This window comes from Notolepis coatsorum, assembly GCF_963971535.1.
Source record: "Notolepis coatsorum genome assembly, contig: SCAFFOLD_1031, whole genome shotgun sequence".
Taxonomy (NCBI): domain Eukaryota; kingdom Metazoa; phylum Chordata; class Actinopteri; order Aulopiformes; family Paralepididae; genus Notolepis; species Notolepis coatsorum.
In genome coordinates, this window is record NW_028171144.1 from 39,739 (window position 1) to 52,544 (window position 12,806).

The window sequence follows — 12,806 nt, forward strand, 5'->3', positions numbered from 1 at the left end:
CACTGTCTCTAGACCGCTCTACCTCCTGAGCCACTGTATCTAGACCAGCTCTACCTCCTGAGCCACTGTCTCTAGACCGCTCTACCTCCTGAGCCACTGTCTCTAGACCGCTCTACCTCCTGAGCCACTGTCTCTAGACCGCTCTACCTCCTGAGCCACTGTCTCTAGACCGCTCTACCTCCTGAGCCACTGTCTCTAGACCACTCTACCTCCTGAGCCACTGTCTCTAGACCGCTCTACCTCCTGAGCCACTGTCTCTAGACCGCTCTACCTCCTGAGACACTGTCTCTAGACCAGCTCTACCTCCTGAGCCACTGTCTCTAGACCGCTCTACCTCCTGAGCCACTGTCTCTAGACCGCTCTACCTCCTGAGCCACTGTCTCTAGACCGCTCTACCTCCTGAGCCACTGTATCTAGACCGCTCTACCTCCTGAGCCACTGTATCTAGACCGCTCTACCTCCTGAGCCACTGTCTCTAGACCGCTCTACCTCCTGAGCCACTGTCTCTAGACCAGCTCTACCTCCTGAGCCACTGTCTCTAGACCAGCTCTACCTCCTGAGACACTGTCTCTAGACCGCTCTACCTCCTGAGACACTGTCTCTAGACCGCTCTACCTCCTGAGCCACTGTCTCTAGACCGCTCTACCTCCTGAGACACTGTCTCTAGACCGCTCTACCTCCTGAGCCACTGTCTCTAGACCGCTCTACCTCCTGAGCCACTGTATCTAGACCAGCTCTACCTCCTGAGCCACTGTCTCTAGACCGCTCTACCTCCTGAGCCACTGTCTCTAGACCAGCTCTACCTCCTGAGCCACTGTCTCTAGACCGCTCTACCTCCTGAGCCACTGTGCTGTTATCCTGTAGTCCGTGTATCCACAGGGGCAGCATTACCTGCACGCGGATCTCTGCCTCAATCTCTTTCCTTTTTTCCTCCTTGACCAGCTCGGCTTCATGCCTCTGGCTGTAGTTGCTCGACTCCTCACGGTTCTGCCACACATCTGATGATAAAAGACACGTTCAGTTGAGGTCAGGGAGGCAGCGACACAAACTCTTCACTGCCGATGCCCATTCTAACCCTAACCCTAACCTTTAAGCACCGTCAGATAGGGGGAACCATTCTACGGTAAATCCTAACCTTTGTCGTATATTCTATACATTTCTAAGGTTATTTACAGTGCATTGAGGTTGCCAACTAGAGGGAGAGAAGGAGAATGGTTCCTCTCATCTGACTTCAAATATAGCCAGTAGAGAAATAAACTGTGCAGCCAGACAATAGAGCTATAGTTAAAACTCATGATTTATTTGCCTCTGGGCTCAGAGTGAAATTAAATGTTGTTGTTTACATACAGGGATCATTTCATAGTACATCAAAACATGTTGTACAAAATTATTGATAAGGTTTGCACATCAAACCCAGTCTGTACATAAAACAGTAGTCATGTTTATCAAATGAAGAGAGAATCTACTGAGCATTTCACATGAGTAAACCTGGTCAACAGATAGGGATCTGTACATGTTACACTAAACTAAACAACAGTGGTTTTTCCATGATTTACTCACATGCAAGACAACAGCATTCTCTGGATGCTTAACAATGAGTTTTCCTTTTTATACTAAAAATGATGTCACAAGTTGACTTGATTCATAGCCAATCAGTTATATTATATATATATATATATATATATATATATATATATATGGCGTTCTGTTCCAATTGGTTCTTGATTCTAAAAACAGGCTTTCTTCTGTTTCTTGGGTTCCAATCAGGTTTGTCTTCTGGGGGCCGTCCGCCCCCTCCTTTGGGCTGTGGTCTTCTCAGTTGGACAGAGGGGTAATTCCCATAAACTTTTACAAAGTATTTCCAGTGTATATGAATTACACTCTTCCAGTATTATCACAGTTTTACTCTTTTGTTTACCTTTTGATACCAAATTGCATACTCAGGTGACATTCTAAATGACATTTAAATCCTTTTATCAAATAAGTCAGTTTAATTAATATAATCTTGTTTGTGCTGGTCTGCCCTCGTTCAGACCAGCTGTCCTCTTGACTCCTACGGGGGGTGTGAGGTACATTAACATAAAGTCAACTTGAGGTTCCCACTCTGTGCGTGGGAAGATCTAATCATTCTAGTCATATGTACTTAAGGCATTATTTGTATTTAACCATTATTACAGATATTTGCAGTTTTCAGTGATGATGTAACAGTGCGTTTTGTCTCTAATCTATAATTGTTTCATTTAGCCTGTTGCTTTTTGGTGCAACTGTCCCTGTGGAAAGGTGTTGTTTGTTCTATAGATTAGCCATTGCTTGAGTGGGGGTTGAGTGACTGTTCCTTCTGTTCTAAGTAGTTAAGTACATCTGTTTGTGTGGGGGTTTGTTGACTGTCTCCTGAATACAGTTCAACACAGCAGGGGTTTCATAGGGGCTCAAACAGTTTTACCTGTTTCCTGTCACGCTAGTATCACTCCTTATGGCACACCAGACTTTTGCATTGTGGTTTTCTAATTATACACACATATGGATTATGAAATACACAGTCAATGTTACCACACCTTTAAGCATTGTGAGATACGGGGAACCATTCTACTGTAACTCCTAACCTTTAAGCATCGTCAGATAGGGGGGACCATTCTAACTCCTAACCTTTAAGCATCGTCAGATAGGGGGAACCATTCTACTGTAACTCTTAACCTTTAACACATTGGGCGCCAGCCATTAGACGGGTCCCGTTGTAGCAATGTCACGCTTTAAAAGATAGGAGTGCGTACCTTGTTTGTAGAGCTATAGTATGAGGTTTTTTATGGAGCTTACCCACAAAGGTCTTGTGTCCCACTTCCAAATCAGACAGGAGAGCAGAGGGCAGCATCTTCAACCCTGCCTCCTCCTCCCCCTGTGGTTCAGTAGAAGGTTACGCCGATCCATCTAAACACGCACTGCATTGCAATCTCTACCTGATCACATTATGGTTGATTCGATTGAGCTAAATCCTCTTATTTAGTAATAGTAGTATTAGTCGTTTTTGTATTCAGTCATCACACACAATACAATATGCAATATGCAGACTGTCAACAGTCTTTGATTTTGGCAGTGACAGAAAAGGTACAGGCTGAAGCATAACACTTATACATGCCTGTCCTGTATTCTTAAGCCTCCAAAACGGAAACCAAAAAATTTACAAAATACAACTTGTTCAGATTTGTAACCTTCAATAATATCTATACAAACCATTTTTTGGATAAGCAAAAGCAAATGACTAATTCTTAAATGTATATCAGCATTGTTCCACAAGTTAACCTCAACAATAGAAATACATCTCCTTGTAATCCCTTTCTTAGCTTTTTGAACAGTAAACTTACAAACGTCTCTCAAATCATATTTGCTTTCCTGTATTGGGAAAAAAATTAAATGTATAATAAACCAAATCATTACATTTCATAACTTTATAAACAGTGGATTTGTGTGGTCATAGTAATCAGCCTTATAAATGCTTTAGATCTTTATATTGTTCAGAATTCATAATACAACATAATACATAATACAAACATGATTGAAAACAACACAATTCCAGAACAACCCACCTCTTCTCCTCCCTTCCCTTTGTCCTTTCCTTTCTTTCCTTGTTCCTTCTTCTCTTCTTTGCCCTTTGGTTTGTTGTTGACGTCCTCCTCCTCCTCCTTTGCAGCTAATTCCTCCATTAACTGAAACAAAGCATAGTTGCATCACTGTCATTTAATGATCACCTGTCGATTTGATTGACTGATTATTTTTTATACATCTTTGCCTACCAAGATGTCTGCGATGATAATGTAATACAGATTTGAACTACTGTACAAGCAGGCTGTGAACTATAGTTTGACTGTGTGATGGGAGATAGATGCTGTACTGTACCTCCTGGGGGGTTTTCTCTGCGAAGAGAAGAGTGGAGCCTCCGGCCTCTTGCTCTGGGTAGTCTGGAAAAGATCCTGTTGCATCACTAGAAGTCAAACGTGCAGGAAAGAATGATACATTATATAACCATCAACGTATCAGCACTTTGTGCCCCTGTGGCTGTTAAAGCGCTTTATAAATTAAGTTGGATTGGATGGATTGGATTGGACCATCAACATATTTTAATCAAAATCACCCTGATTGGGGAAATGCTCTGTGTAAAAAGAGGACTAGCAGACTACAGACTACAGAGAGTGGCACGTTCAGCCGAACGCACAATTGGAGGGGGGCTCCCCACTCTCCAGAACATTTACAACAAGCGGTGCAGGGGTAAGGCTAAGAGAATTATCAAGGACTCCAGCCACCCAAACAACTGCCTTTTTGAACTGCTGCGGTCAGGCAAGCGATACCGGAGTCTCATGGCAAGCACAGAAAGACTCAGAAGAAGCTTCTATCCCCAGGCCATCAGGTTGCTCAACGAACAATAACACTATGCAACAACCATCAAATGCACTCACAACACACACATCTGTGAGGTTTTGTCCGCTGCTCACCTACTCGCTCTGTTCCTTTAAGCCTACTCGCTCTGTTCCTTTAAGTTTTCAGTTAATTAATTGCATTCTCCTCTTCACACGCTTCTTCCTGTAGACGCCGTTTGATTGGTGCTTCCCCAACCACACGCTTGTCAATCTCATCCCGCAGCTGTCACAGCTTGTCATTAAGCATTCCTTTTGATTATATATACCCCGATTCCCCATCAAGTGTTGTTGGATCGTTTTGATATATTATCAGCATTTGCCGTTCCTTCCTTGCCTGCTGTTTTCCCTGTGCTTTGCCTCCCAGGACACTCAAGAAGTATTCCGCTTGGACAACCCGTTCCCCGTAACGACGCGCTCGCCCTGTTTGATCCTGCTCTCTTTACGCACAGCGCCTGGGTGAGTTTTGCAAGACAGTCTTTTGTCCCTATCGTTTTTCGTGTGTGTAGACACTGAAGAGATCCTGCTTTTTGTTCGGTCTGTCACTCACCCTGTGCCTGCTTTTTGGATTGTTCATTTGGGATAATATTTGCTTGAACTTTGCTCACTGTGTGTATTCACACCGAAGATATTATCACTTGGATTATTATTGGGACATCGCTCACTGTGTGTATTCGCACCGAAGATTCTATCACTTGGATTGTTGTTGGGACATTGCTCACAGTGTGTATTTACACCGAAGATTCAGTCACTTGGATTACCTGTTTTGGGACAAGTCACTTCTCCTGTCACCTGTTCTGTTCCCAACTGTACTCTGAGCTAACCCGCTCTCTCTCTCTCTCTCTCTGTCCCGTTACCACCTCGGAGAGCTGCCGAGAGGATTCTGCAGAGCGGCTCTGACGTCACTGTCAGATTCCTCAGACGAACCTTCCCGGGAGAAGCTGCAGAGCAGCAACATTCTTCTAATGCTTGTATCCCAGTCTTTGTTTGTTTTCAACCAAGTTCTTGCTGCTATTTTGTGAAATAAAACAAGCCCTAGTTTTTGGCAACTCTGAAACAACTCTCTTTGTGTCGTTAGCGTTTGGGGTCGGTGTCAAACCATAACATTACGATCCAACCAATATGACGACCCCAGCCGACACAGAGAGAGTCAGAACAGCACTAGCTGGTCAGATCGAGTTGACCAAGGATCACAGTCACCAACTAGAGAGGGCTGCGGCTGCGGTGCATGAACTCAGGGAACAGGTCCAGCCTATTCAAGGGTCCCTGGCCGCTCTGGCAGGACAACAGTCAAGTATACTCCTTCATCTTCACACGCTGAGCGACACCGTTAACGCTTTACTTGTACCCCCACTTCCTTCAGGAGCATTGGCAGGAGCATCCCCCGCAGCCCCAGCAGGCCCTGCGCTTCCCGATCCCGCACCTCGGGAACCCCGTCTCTCCGTCCCACGGCTGTTCGACGGCAATCCCGAGGAGTGTGCCACATTCATCATGCAATGTGAGTTGGTTTTCCGTCATCAACCCAGTCGATTCACTTCAGAAGGAGCCCGAGTGGCCTATATGACAAACTTGCTCTCAGGCCGGGCAGCCCAGTGGGTCACTTCCTCCTGGGCAATGGATGCAGATTTTTGTTTCTCCTATCCAGACTTCGTGGCTGAGCTCCGCAGGGTGTTCCACCATCCAGCCCGTGGTCTGGACCCTGGAGCCCGGTTGGGTACCTTCCGACAGGGGAGCGGCGGGGTAACATACTACGTCCTGGAGTTTCGACTGGCGCCGGTGGAGAGTGGTTGGAACGACCCAGCACTTCGCCTAACCTTCATGAGGGGGCTCAGTGACGCAGTCAGGGACCAGCTCGCGACCCGGGAGGAGCCTGACTCCCTCGAGGACCTGTTCAGCCTCGCCATTCGCATCGACGGACACCTCCAGGAGAGAAGGCGTGAGAGGACCCGACAGGTACCTCCTGAGGGACTCCGGACCCCCCGTACTCATGACGTTACTGCTGGTCGCCCTGCCCTCAACACGACTGGTGGTAGCTTACCCTCCCGTTCGGTTCGCGAGGAGGAACCCATGCAGCTGGGACGCTCTCATCTGAGCCAGGCTGAACGTGAGGCGAGGTACAGGTCCGGTCTCTGCCTCTACTGCGGTCGGGAGGGACACCGAATCGCCAACTGCCCCACCCGGCCAAAAGACCAGGCTCGCCGAGACCCCGGGAAATCCTGGTGAGCCGTTTTTCTCATTCCCAGAGCCGCGCACCACCTGGCCATCTGATGAGCGTCACCCTGGCCTGGGCGGACCAACGGGCCACGGTGGAGGCACTCATCGACTCTGGGGCAGACGAGAGTTTCCTCGACTTCGAGTTTGCTACCCGGGCCAACATTCCACTTGAGGACCTAGTGAGGCCTTTGGAGATCTTCGCATTGGACCAACACCGCCTGGCCGACATCTCTCAACGCACCTGCCCAGTCGTGCTGACCATCGCTGGGAACCACGTTGAGAGAATCCAGTTCCTTATCACCCGATCCCCTCTTGTCCCGGTGGTCCTGGGTAGGCCCTGGCTCGCGCTGCACGAGCCCCACATCGCCTGGTCCTCCGGTACCATCAAGGGCTGGAGCTCCTCCTGTCACGCCCAGTGTCTACAGGCGGCGTCCTGTCCCCCGCCCCGGAGGCCCGCTGGTGAGTCGCCTCCGGACTCTTCATCCATACCCCCCGAGTACCACGACCTCTTGGAGGTTTTCAGTAAGTCCAGGGCTCAGGCCCTTCCACCCCACCGTCCTTACGACTGCGCCATCGACCTCCGCCAAGGGGCTCCCCTTCCCGGCAGCCGCCTCTACAGTCTGACCGTTCCGGAGAAGAAGGCGATGGATCAGTACATCTCTGAGTCCTTGGAAGCAGGACTCATTCGGCCTTCCTCCTCCCCGGTGGCGGCCGGTTTCTTCTTTGTTGGGAAGAAGGACGGGGACCTTCGACCCTGCATCGACTATCGCCAGCTCAACGAGATCACCATCAAGAACAAGTACCCTCTTCCTCTCATGAACTCCACCTTCGAACCTCTCACCCAGGCTACCGTCTTTACCAAGCTGGACCTCCGGAGTGCCTACCATCTTGTCCGTATCCGTGAGGGCGATGAATGGAAGACCGCCTTCAAGACCCCCAGGGGCCACTACGAGTACCTGGTGATGCCGTTCGGCCTCACCAACGCCCCGGCGGTATTCCAGGCGCTCATGAACGACGTCCTTCGTGACATGCTGGAGGTGTTTGTGGTGGTGTACCTGGACGACATCCTCATCTTCTCCAAGACCCTCGAGGAGCACATCCAGCATGTCCGCCGTGTGCTGGAGCGCCTCCTCCACAATCGGCTCTTCGTCAAGGCGGAGAAGTGCCGTTTCCACTCCGACTCCGTCGACTACCTGGGCTTCATCGTGGAGAAGGGCTTGACCCGAGCGGATCCTCGCAAGATCCAAGCTGTGGAGGAATGGCCTGAACCCACCACTCGGAAGGAGTTACAGAGTTTCCTCGGGTTCGCCAACTTCTACCGAAGGTTCATCCGGAACTACAGTCAAGTGGCGGAGCCACTTACCAGACTGACCTATCCCGCCCTGCCGTTCGACTGGTCCCCAGCGGCATGTGCTGCGTTCCGCTCCCTCAAGAAGAGGTTCACTTCCGCCCCGATCTTGCTCCACCCTGACCCCAAGAGACAGTTCATCGTTGAGGTGGACGCCTCGGATACTGGACTGGGGGCTGTCTTATCCCAGCGTTCGGCAACGGACCAGAAGGTACATCCTTGCGCCTTCTACTCGCGTCGGTTCCTCCCTGCCGAGAGGAACTACAACACCGGCAATCGGGAGCTGCTGGCGGTCGTGGCTGCTTTGGAGGAGTGGCGTCATTGGCTTGAGGGGGCCGAGGAGCCATTTACCATCTGGACGGACCACAAGAACCTGACGTTCATCCGCGCTTCCAAGCGCCTCAACGGTCGGCAGGCGAGATGGGCCAGCTTCCTCAGTCGGTTCGACTTCTCGCTGACTTTTCGTCCTGGTTCCCGCAACACGAAGGCCGACTCCCTGTCCCGGTTACACTCCAAGGGGGCTCCACCCTCTGAGGACCCGACTCCCATCCTCCCGGAGGCCAGGGTGGTTGGAGCCATCACCTTGGGCATCGAGGGGGTGGTTAGACGTGCCCTACGCTTCCAGCGTGCTCCAAGCAACGTTCCGATTCATCGTCTCTTCGTCCCCGACTCTGTCCGGTCCCGGGTGCTGCTGTGGGGCCATACCAGCCGGTTCGCCTGCCACCTGGGCGTTCATCGCACGTTCTCCTTCCTGGCTCGTCGTTTCTGGTGGCCCACCATGCGGAACGACGTCAAGGAGTTCGTATTGGCCTGCGCGGTCTGTGCCCGCAGCAAGGCCTCGCACCAGGCACCCTCCGGGCTGTTACAGCCACTTCCCGTTCCGAGCCGTCCTTGGTCACATGTGGCGCTAGACTTCGTCACAGGTCTTGCCTCCTCCCAGGGAAACACTTGCCTTCTGACCGTGGTGGATCGATTCAGCAAGGGGGTTCACCTCGTGGCCCTTTCCAAGCTTCCCTCGGCGGCCGAGACGGCGGACCTCCTGACTCACCACGTGTTCCGCCTTCATGGTTTTCCCCAGGACATCGTCTCTGACCGGGGGCCCCAGTTCACCTCCCAGGTATGGCAGGCTTTTTGCAAGGAATTGGGGGCGACGGTCAGTCTTTCCTCTGGTTATCATCCCCAGACTAACGGACAAACGGAGAGGATGAACCAGAGCGTGGAGTCTGCTCTTCGGTGTGTGTGGCAGCCGAGAGACCAGCTTCCTGGAGCCGTTTCCTTCCCTGGGTCGAGTACTCCATCAACTCCATGGTCAGTTCCGCCACTGGCCTCTCACCATTTGAGGTTTCCCTGGGCTACCAACCCCCTCTTTTCCCCGCACAGGAGACGGAGGTGGCAGTTCCCTCCGTGCAGGTCCACCTCGACCGCTGCCGACGGGTCTGGGAGATCACCAGGACCGCGCTGCTCCGGACATCTGAGCGCGCCTGTCGTGGGGCCGACCGGCGCCGGGTTCCTGCGCCGACTTACCACCCTGGGCAGAGGGTGTGGCTTTCCGCGAAGGACCTCCCGCTTCGGTCCTCGGCCAAGAAGCTTAACCCCCGTTTCGTCGGACCTTTCGAGGTTCTGAAGGTACTCAGTCCGGCGGCTCTGCGTCTGAAACATCCTGCGTCCATGCACATTCACCCCGTTTTCCATGTCTCCCGGGTTAAGCCTGTCTCCCTCAGTCCCCTGATGCCTCCAGCTCCTGATCCTCCGCCTCCCGAGATGGTGGATGGTCACCCCCAGTGGCAGGTCCGCCGGTTGATGGGCGTTCGACGGCGGGGTCGGGGGTTCCAGTACCTGGTGGACTGGGAGGGTTACGGCCCGGAGGAGCGGAGCTGGGTCTCCCGACAGCTCATCGTGGATCCCGGCCTGATCACGGACTTCCATCGTGCCCATCCGGACGAGCCAGGTCGGCCTGGTCGCCGGGTGGCTCCCGTGGAGGGGGGGGTACTGTGAGGTTTTGTCCGCTGCTCACCTACTCGCTCTGTTCCTTTAAGCCTACTCGCTCTGTTCCTTTAAGTTTTCAGTTAATTAATTGCATTCTCCTCTTCACACGCTTCTTCCTGTAGACGCCGTTTGATTGGTGCTTCCCCAACCACACGCTTGTCAATCTCATCCCGCAGCTGTCACAGCTTGTCATTAAGCATTCCTTTTGATTATATATACCCCGATTCCCCATCAAGTGTTGTTGGATCGTTTTGATATATTATCAGCATTTGCCGTTCCTTCCTTGCCTGCTGTTTTCCCTGTGCTTTGCCTCCCAGGACACTCAAGAAGTATTCCGCTTGGACAACCCGTTCCCCGTAACGACGCGCTCGCCCTGTTTGATCCTGCTCTCTTTACGCACAGCGCCTGGGTGAGTTTTGCAAGACAGTCTTTTGTCCCTATCGTTTTTCGTGTGTGTAGACACTGAAGAGATCCTGCTTTTTGTTCGGTCTGTCACTCACCCTGTGCCTGCTTTTTGGATTGTTCATTTGGGATAATATTTGCTTGAACTTTGCTCACTGTGTGTATTCACACCGAAGATATTATCACTTGGATTATTATTGGGACATCGCTCACTGTGTGTATTCGCACCGAAGATTCTATCACTTGGATTGTTGTTGGGACATTGCTCACAGTGTGTATTTACACCGAAGATTCAGTCACTTGGATTACCTGTTTTGGGACAAGTCACTTCTCCTGTCACCTGTTCTGTTCCCAACTGTACTCTGAGCTAACCCGCTCTCTCTCTCTCTCTCTCTCTGTCCCGTTACCACCTCGGAGAGCTGCCGAGAGGATTCTGCAGAGCGGCTCTGACGTCACTGTCAGATTCCTCAGACTAACCTTCCCGGGAGAAGCTGCAGAGCAGCAACATTCTTCTAATGCTTGTATCCCAGTCTTTGTTTGTTTTCAACCAAGTTATTGCTGCTATTTTGTGAAATAAAACAAGCCCTAGTTTTTGGCAACTCTGAAACAACTCTCTTTGTGTCGTTAGCGTTTGGGGTCGGTGTCAAACCATAACAACATCCACACGCACACACTCACTTTAAACAAACAACACACTGCAGCACCCACTCTCCACACTTTAGAACACCTAAACACACTTTATATTTATTGGTAAAGGTTTTGCACTACAACCCATACCTCAGTACACCTTACTGTAAATTGTACCTAAATTGTACCTCATCCCATTTCTGCTTTGCACTATATAGTATATTGTATATTAGTATATTGCATAGTATATTGTATATTGTATGGTAACTCAGTTACTTCTATTCTGCATGTATATACTGAACACTGTGTCTACGTACGTGACTTCTATTTTTTACTTCTATTTTTACATGCTATACTATTTTATTTCATACTTATCTTTTGTCTAGCACAGTCTCTGGAGCGTAACAGAAAGAAGCATTTTGTATAAAAGTATTCTGTATGACAACTATTAAAGAAACTTGAACTTGAACTTGGACTACATTTTTTTTTTATTGTCAATGTCCATAAGGCAATTGCAGTGTATTTATTCTGCATATATCCCTCCTAGATACACATGGTAACTTACACTTGTGTATTTCACGAGATGTCAGAGCACACAGGGGGTCGCCCCACAGTTGCAGTTCCCCTGGAGCCTTTTGCTCAAGGGCACGTAGGCAGACTGTGGTCACCAGCCACCCTTCAGTCACTGACTCATCATTCTGCCAGTGCCTGGGATTCAAACCAGAAACCTTTCGGTCACTGGTCGGCCTCTGTTAACCTCTCTGTACGATCTTACCGACATGCAAAGAACCACTACCGGATCTGCTCTTGCATGGTCTCCTTCATGTCCGGCCCCTCCACATCTCGCAGGTTTCTGGTGATGGCCACCATGGACTCCTGGTATTCCTCCTCGTTCTCTCCCTGTTTACTCCGTCTGCGAGCTTTGGTAGCCTGGGCGGAGGTGGTGGCAGGGGCGGGCTGCTGCTGCTTTGGGTCCAAAGCCTGAGAGAAGACATTCATACAGCGTCTCTAGGATACAGTGTCTGTCTAACAATGTATACAAATGATGGAGAGTGCAAGACTGCGTGTTGATGGAACTTCAAGAGATTTATTTAAGAGATTTATTCGTCACATACATACACGAGACATGTAGTGAAATGAAGGTGGCCATGCCCGCCTTGATTGTGCAAAGAAATACAAATAAAATAGATAATAAATAGACATGATAAAAGGTACTAATATAAAATACTATACAATGCTAAGCTTACGAATGAAAGGTAATGAGTCCTATATACACTACTATACAATATGCTATACAATATACATTTATGCTATATGTAACTATACTATGCAAAAACATACATTTATGTTTTTTAAAGAACTTTGTGAGTCTACGTTGACCACGCCCAGAGACAACCAGTGTCGTGTCTGTTTAACTCACCAGACACAACCAGTGTCACGTCTGTTTAACTCACCAGACACAACCAGTGTCACGTCTGTTTAACTCACCAGAGACAACCAGTGTCATGTCTGTTTAACTCACCAGAGACAACCAGTGTCACGTCTGTTTAACTCACCAGACACAACCAGCGTCATGTCTGTTTAACTCACCAGACACAACCAGTGTCACGTCTGTTTAACTCACCAGACACAACCAGTGTCACGTCTGTTTAACTCACCAGAGACAACCAGTGTCACGTCTGTTTAACTCACCAGAGACAACCAGTGTCACGTCTGTTTAACTCACCAGACACAACCAGTGTCATGTCTGTTTAACTCACCAGAGACAACCAGTGTCATGTCTGTTTAACTCACCAGAGACAACCAGCGGCACGTCTGTTTAA

The 12,806-nt window shown here is 49.8% G+C and overlaps 1 pseudogene across 1 annotated transcript in view; it reads right to left on the reverse strand.

The window, feature by feature from the left end:
- Positions 1-12,806, reverse strand: part of LOC311248341 (dynein regulatory complex protein 11-like) — a 35,487-nt pseudogene that overhangs the window by 2,687 nt on the left and 19,994 nt on the right. The window contains exons 6-10 of the transcript in view: positions 11,774-11,964; positions 3,892-3,976; positions 3,582-3,701; positions 2,815-2,890; positions 892-998 (exon numbers count right to left, since the gene is read on the reverse strand). The product of the transcript in view is annotated as a dynein regulatory complex protein 11-like (transcript). The remainder of the gene's footprint in view (positions 1-891; positions 999-2,814; positions 2,891-3,581; positions 3,702-3,891; positions 3,977-11,773; positions 11,965-12,806) is intronic.